We start from the raw sequence: 7,660 nt of genomic DNA, 5'->3' as shown, positions 1-7,660 counted from the left end.
TGAAAGTCTGACAGCAGGAGGGGGTGATTATCATTCGGTATGTGCCGCGGCGCCATGCCCATCTCGGAACTCAAATCTGAAGCCAGTGCTGAAGCGGTCTCATTAGCGGCCGCCAGGATGGCATATGCCTCAATGTTTTAGAGGAACCGCTGTGCCAGGCTCGAAGAGAGCGAGGCACCTGAGCACTGACTGCGCTTGCTTGTTGGTGAGGCGCGCTGTCATTGAGACTAGTCTAACTCTTTCCATGCCGAGAAAAGAGATGCTCTGAACCGGGGCAAGTTTGCTCTTTTCCCAATTGACCTGAAGTCATAGGCGGCTGAGGTGCCTGAGCACCTGGTCCCTGTGAGCGCATAGTAACTCTCGAGAGTGAGCCAGAATGAGCCAGTCATCGAGGTAATTGAGTATGCGGATGCCCACTTTCCGTAGTGGGGCAAGGGCTGTCTCTGCGACCTTGGTGAAGACGCGAGGGGACTGGGACAGGCTGATGGGGAGAACCTTGTAATGATATGCCTGGCCTTCGAACGCGAACCGTAGAAATGGTCGTGTCAAGGCAAGATGAAGATGTGGAAGTATGCGTCCTTCATGTCTACTGCCGCGAACCAATCTAGCTGTCAAACACAGGTTAGAATCCGTCTCTGCGTGAGCATTTTGATCAGGAGTTTAAAAAGTCCAAGTTTGGTCGCAACCCACCGCCTTTCTTGGGTACGATAAAGTAAGGGCTGTAGAAACCCTTCTTCATATCGGCTGGAGGGACGGGCTCTATTGTGATCTCTGCCCAAGTGCTTTCTTTTTCACCACGTACGGAGGTGGAGCGAATACCGCTGAAACGAGGCGGGAGCCCGGCAAATTGAATTGCGTAGTGGAGTCGGATGGTCCTGGCCAACCTTGCTCCACGCACCCTGCAGGGGACGGGTTAGAGACTGAGGAAGAGGTCCTGGAAAGGCATCTTTGGAACTCGTCAGCGCTGGCCTGCCGGGGCCTACTCGCAGGTCCGGTGGCGAGGTGACTGTGAGCGGTCTGTAGGATTTTGGAGCTGGAGTGCTGTGAGAATGGCAGGCAAAGGCTAGATGTCCCAGGGAGTGAGGAAATCGCTCTTTTATTGAGAATGTGGGTACTGCAGCCCAAAAGCGGTGTGGCAAAGGAAAATAAGGATCCTCCTCCCGGCCCTCCACCGGGGGACAGAGTGGTCTTGGTACCAGCTCCGGAGTGAACGACTGACTGCCTGGGACGTCTGTCTCAGGAGCGCTTAGGAGCTTTCCTGGTCCTGGAGACGGAGGGTGTGCACAGCCTGCGAGAGCTGGGCCCAGGTTGAGGCAGAGCTGCCTGTTGTTTGACCGCAGGGGGATGCCGTCGGCAGGCAGGCAGGGCACGGGGTGTGCTGGTATGGCAACGCCGTGGCATGATGTGAGAAATCGCCTCCATCTACCCTTTCACCGCCGAAAACTGCTGGGCGAAGTAAACTGCTGTTGAGAATGTGTGCCTTGTCAACGTTGCGCATCTCGACCATGTTCAGCCAGAGGTGGCACTCCTGGACCACAAGGTTTTTTTGCTCTGTCTTGCCCTTGAACTGTTAGCGATGAGAAAGGAGGAGGATTTTCCCATGGTTGTTGCAGGAGGTGTTGCATATAAGCTTTTGCTTTATGCAGATGATATTTTATTATTCGTCTCCGACCCCGAAGTCCTCAGGATACAGATTTAATTGGTCTAAATCCAAAGCTTTGTCTCAGACAGCATACTGCACAGTAACGGCTTTTCAGCCAGGTGCCTTCCAGTGGCCCAAACAGGGCAAAAAGTATTTGGGTATTTCATTCCCAGCAAGTTTGTGTGATTTAGTTAGAGTTAATTTTGACCCTTTAATAAAAATGTTTTCGAGTGATGTGGGCAGGTAGGCTTCACTATATTTATCTATGATTGGGAAGGTTAATATTATTAAAATTAATTGTATTCCAAATTCAACTACCTGCTACAATCTCTCCCTATAGATGTCCCCCTCTCTTATTTCAAGCAATTTGATAGCATAGTGAAGCCCTTCATTTGGAATGGTAAACATCCCAGATTAAATTTCAGTAAATTGCATAGGCCGACTGACAAAGGTGGGCAAGGCCTACCCGAGATTTTGTTTTACTATCATGCATTTGGTCTCAGACATTTGGCTCATTGTTCGCTTCCACCTGAGAGAGCCACTCATTGGTTTTGTAATGAATAGGAAGTTCTTGCCCCTATTTCACCATTGCAAAGCATTTCTATCAAACAGTTACACCCCGTTATCTCGCATTTGCAAGCGGTATGGACAAAAGTGTCCAGAATGTTTAATTTGGACATTTATTTATTTAATTTGGACGTTGCCTCAAGCATATGGCTGAACCCAAAATTATGCATTGATAAGTCCCCTTTCTGCTGGCCAGAGTGGATTGCGAGGGAGGTTAATACACTCGGTGACCTATATGAGAGTGAAGTGTTGAGATCCTTTGAAAATGTGGTTCAACATTTTGGGATTCCAAGGTCTCAATTCTTTAGGTATTTATAGCTGAGCCACCTGCTTTGTACTATTTTTGAGAGTAGCATACACCCCCTATAGTGACAGATACTCTGGGAGTGGTGATCACTGCTTTTGGAAAAGGTCATGAGGCATCAGTGTATTACTCCCTGCTAATTCAGAGTCTGGTTGAAGTTGGCTGGAGTGCCATCATTTCAGGGGTGGTACACGGAGATGGGCAGGGTAGCAGCATTTGAAGAAATGTCATATAGAAGGCTAGGCAACCTTGTTTTTTTCTTAAAGAAATGGGGCATTTATTTAGCCTATTTAGCTCTCGGGGAGGGGCAGTGGAGAGAGACAAGTAGTTTTAGATGTGTGTGTTGCAACCTTTTTGTTTTTGAAAGTATTTTTTGTTATGTTTCTAAATATTTTCTGCTGTTTTATTGTCTATCTGTGTGTCATTTTCAATTAACGTTTGACCACTGGGGTGCTTGCTTGTGTCGGGTGGGGTGGTCACGGGGGGTCACTCCCAAGGGGAAGACACCGCAGAGGCCACACCCCACCCAGAGAGGGGGTTATTTTGAGAGGAAATACATCACATGGTCTTGCTGAGCCTTGTCGGAAAAACGTTATGTGGAGAAGTCCCATGGTAGGTCCTACCCAACGGGGGAGGAGTATTTACAAACATGGTGACTGGGGCAGAGGGATCGCTGCACAAGGAAGATGCAGTTTACCAACAGGGAAACGATTTAGCGGAAGATATACATTGCATGGGGTCACCTACTGGGAACCAGCACATGCAGAGTACCTACCTCAGTACACTGCTGGAGCACCAGACCTGCCAAAATGGAATGGTGGATGGTGGTTGTAGTGACAGCCGTGCACACTGGATATGTGACCCAGGGAATGAGGAAACTGTTCTTTTGTTGAACTTTTGGGTACCGCAGCTACTTGAGAGTGTGGTGAAATTAAACGAAAATGAAACAAAAGATTATCCTCCCGGCCCTCCACCAGGGGGATGGAGAGGTCTGTTTACCAGTTCTGGAACAGCGGGTCTTGTCTCTGGGTCGCCCGTCTCAGAGACCCTTCGAAGCCTTATTTGGGTTCTTGATGGCCAGCCATGAGATGAGTGGCGACTGCTTCCTGCAGTGGGCTAGATGCTGGGGCAGGGCCATGGGGGTGGGCTGCAGCAGAGCTGGTGCAGTCACCACAGGATGATGCCCTTGGCGATGAGCAGACGGGGTGCAGGATCTTAAACTTCGAGAACGAGAACTGCTGGGCAAAGTCCTCAACGGTGTCGCTGAACAGGTCAGCATGGTAAATGGGGGCATTAAGGAACCGTGCCTTGTCGGCCTCTCTCATCTCGACCAGGTTGAGCCAAAGGTGGCGCTCCTGGACCAACCAGGTGGACATTGCCCGCCCGAGAGACCTTGTCACCCAGTTCCAGCATTAATCCTGGGGTGGAACTACCCTCGTGCAGTTCTTATCTTGGTGGACTTGCAGGAGAGCTATGGTGTGCAGGGCAGAGGTGGCTTGTCCAGCAGCACTGTAGGCCTTGGACGTCAGGGACGACGTAAACCTACAGGGTCGGTCTGCGGGCGTAGGTGCACCGCGAGCACCTTATCCACTGGGGGCATCACCGAATACCCCTTGGTTGCCCCACCATCGAGGGTAGTGAGGGCGGGGGAGCTGAAAGGTCATGTTCTCGCAGTGAGAACATGACCCATCCACGAATGATGCGTGGGAAAGAAGTGATCGTGGCCATCAGAAGGCGAGAGATAACGACCGCAACCAGGAATAAAAAGTCTTTAAAAACCTTAAAAAGTCTGTGTTCCGTTCTTTTAGAATATCTTTTAGGATTTATACCCGTATGTTCGGGAGAGTGGCATGCAAATACCTCTCGCCAATTCCCATTGGCCTTTTATCAAAGATCAGAGGTGTCTCGGGGTCCCAAGAGTGAACCCTAGTGTCACTTCATCAACACAATGTCGAGTGTGTGACAGATAGGGAACAAACATTTTCTTATGTAAACATGTATCAAACATGCAGTATAAATATACATACTGTCCTTGTTGTGAAAATCATGAGCTCCTGAAATAATAATGAATGGAATTAAATATTAGCTACTTTTTAGAAGTTAGCCTGTATTCTGAAATCTTCATGCTTTAGAGATTTAATAATTTTCAGTGAAAGGATATTACACTGCATGTAGCGTGTTTCTTATGGAAATCTCGTATGACTTGTCAGTGACTTGTCTGATATCATTGCCAGTGTTTTGGTTCAACTGGTTTTTATGTTAAAGATTGAGTAAGCGATTCCTGAAAAGACTGTTGATATTTGAACTCAACAGTCAAACAAACACATCCCCCCATTTTTCAATGCACACACAGAACGGACAGCTAGTGGTACGTGAAGAGATATTCACGGAATTTGACAAAAAGTGTATTGGATGACAATTACACACTCCAACTTTAAGCACACTGTGTTTGTCTATTCTTGTGACTTTGATGAAGATGAGAAGATGCAGAAAACAAGCTAATTCCAAAGTGTTTTGACACTGTATACTGCCCTGCAAAGGTAAAAAACACAGTAACCACATATTTTTTCAAAATGGATTTAACAGTGAAATAAGGCAGATTACACTAATCTGTTTTGTGACAAACGTGAACTACGAGAATAGGCCTACAGTGTAGAACTACATTTTCAATCAGCTTGACTGAAACCATTTTTTTTTTGTTTCAGCATAGCTGTGTTTACTGCTCTTCAGTGTTCTTATCCATTTTTGAAATGACTGTAAGCATATATATTGAAAAGTAAGCCCAACAAATTGCTGGTGTTTTATGTTTTTAATTTAATCAAAGGAAAAAGTTAGTGAATAATGAAGTGTTTTTTTTTAATAATGGCAACAGGCTCAAGGTAGGGGTCATGATGGTAATGGGGGATGTTAGATAGGGGTACCCACCATCTCAGATATGCAACTGCCCTCAAGTGGGTACAGTTTCTTTCAATAAATTGCTCTGTTCCTGAAGGCCCTTGAATCATGCACTGAACCAGGAAAGCCAACACAGACATCAAATATATTTTCTTGGTGGTGACTCAAGGCCTGGAGCTGTATTGGATAGAACAGTTTTCTGTTGAAGTAACAGCTGGGGGCTTGATACGAATGTGGCAGCCATCAATGGCTCTGATTACCACACCTAAAGCGGGAGAGTCTGCCTGGCAAACCTTGCACTTTAGCTCACAATGGGGAGGCGGACAATATTTTTGAAGAGGCCAAGGACAACCCTGCTGACCTTGTGATCAAGCAAGTGCACTGTGGGCCGAGTGATGTCAGAGGCTGAAGCAACCACCTTTAGGATGCTGCATGGGCCAGCCAGTATATGGTAAATGGTTTGCACTTATATAGCGCCTTTTGAACCTTAGCGGTATTCAAAGCGCTTTACAGTGCGTCTCATACACCTATTCACACACCAATGACAGCAGAGTTGCCATACAAGGTGCTAGCCTGCCATTGGGAGCAATTGGGGTTCAGTGTCTTGCCAAGTCGGCATATGGAGTCATGTGGGTCGGGTATCTAACCACCAACCTTGCGATTAGTGGCTGACCCACGCTAACACCTGAGCCACAGCCGCCCCACTACTAGCAATATAATTTTGAGTGAAGTGAACGAAATATTCATTTTATTGAGTAACAAAATCACTACATAAAAACAATAAATATTTTGTGTTCAGTAGACTGTTAAATTATATGCACAATGTATTTGTTTTTAATTGAACTTGAGCATATTAGGCTATATGTGCTTTATAAATCTTCATTTTCAAAAATGAAAACTTGTTGACTTAACATTTAAAAATATGTCAAACTAACATATGTTCATTTTTATTTAAAATAAATTACTTTCCAATGACATGTACAGCCACTGTCTGTCTTTGCTTACATGGATTGATAAGGGGAGAATAGTGAAACTGGCAAAAGGTTGACTTGAAACCATTGATCTATATATATGATTATATATATAGATCAGTGCTTGAAACCAGTTCATCCATGTAACTAAGCAGCTTGCCACCACATCACATTTTAGGCCAAGGAAGGTCAAATTTACATACTTACCTCTGCATGTCTTTAAATTCGAAGCGTATGCAATATTTCTGATAGGTTCCATCCAACTGTGGACAGTTAACTTTAGATAACTTTGTAACCCTTTTCATCTTTATGCAAAGCAATAATTCTTGATCGCAGGTCTTCTGAGATCTCTTCTTTGCTAGGCATGGTCCACGTCATTAGATGCTTCTTATGAATAGCAAACTCAAAATGTGTGAATGATTTTGAAGTCAAAGTAGCTCTAACCCACACCTCCAATCTCGTTTCATTAATTTGATGCCAGGTTTGCCAATTCCTGACTCTAATTAGCTTTTTTTGTCATCTTTAGTGAAGTGATTCACTTCCTTTTTCCTCAGCACTGTTAATGTTTAATGAGTTGTGTTCAAAAAAGACATGAAAGATTAAAATTGCTTGTGTATTGTTAGTAGTGGTCAAACAATATATCGGTGAGGCTGATAAATCGGCCGCTATTCTGAATTTTTAATTATCGTAATTTATTACGATAATTTATTAATTATTAATGCAGAAAGAGAAACAGCTAATTCCAAAGGGTTCACATACTTTTTCTTTCCACTGTTCTTAACTATGCGACCAAAGGGGTCTGTGGTTTCAAGATGCAATTGTATGCCATTATAGTTTGTCTCAGTATTTGCACACTATTTTGCTACGAACTCAAAAGTGTGTACTATTCCATAACATCAAAAAAGTAGATACTTTAAAAGCAGAGCATGTAGGTGAATCGAGAACACAGGGCTAGAATCGCCCCTGAGCTGTGTGTTGCCTGTTCAGCTGGAGTTGCACTTACTGCCCTCTGCTGACCGAGACTTGTAAAAATATGAAGGTGAACATTGGCTTGATTATTTTGTGTAACGCATTCTTTTTTAAGGAATTAATCACACTAAATTAACTAGTTCAATTGGCAGACTCATATATATGTATATATATACAGACACACAAACACACACACTGAAATTCTGACAAATGTAACAAATGTAAAATAAAAGTTTGAAGCAATAATCTGTTTAATCATCTTTGACTGGTTACACATGGTTATTGATTGCAAATACACATAGTGTGAATATA

This window comes from Xyrauchen texanus, chromosome 34, assembly GCF_025860055.1.
Source record: "Xyrauchen texanus isolate HMW12.3.18 chromosome 34, RBS_HiC_50CHRs, whole genome shotgun sequence".
Taxonomy (NCBI): Eukaryota; Metazoa; Chordata; class Actinopteri; order Cypriniformes; family Catostomidae; genus Xyrauchen; species Xyrauchen texanus.
The sequence above is the reverse complement of the archived record's forward strand: the minus strand, read 5'-3'. Positions refer to the sequence as shown.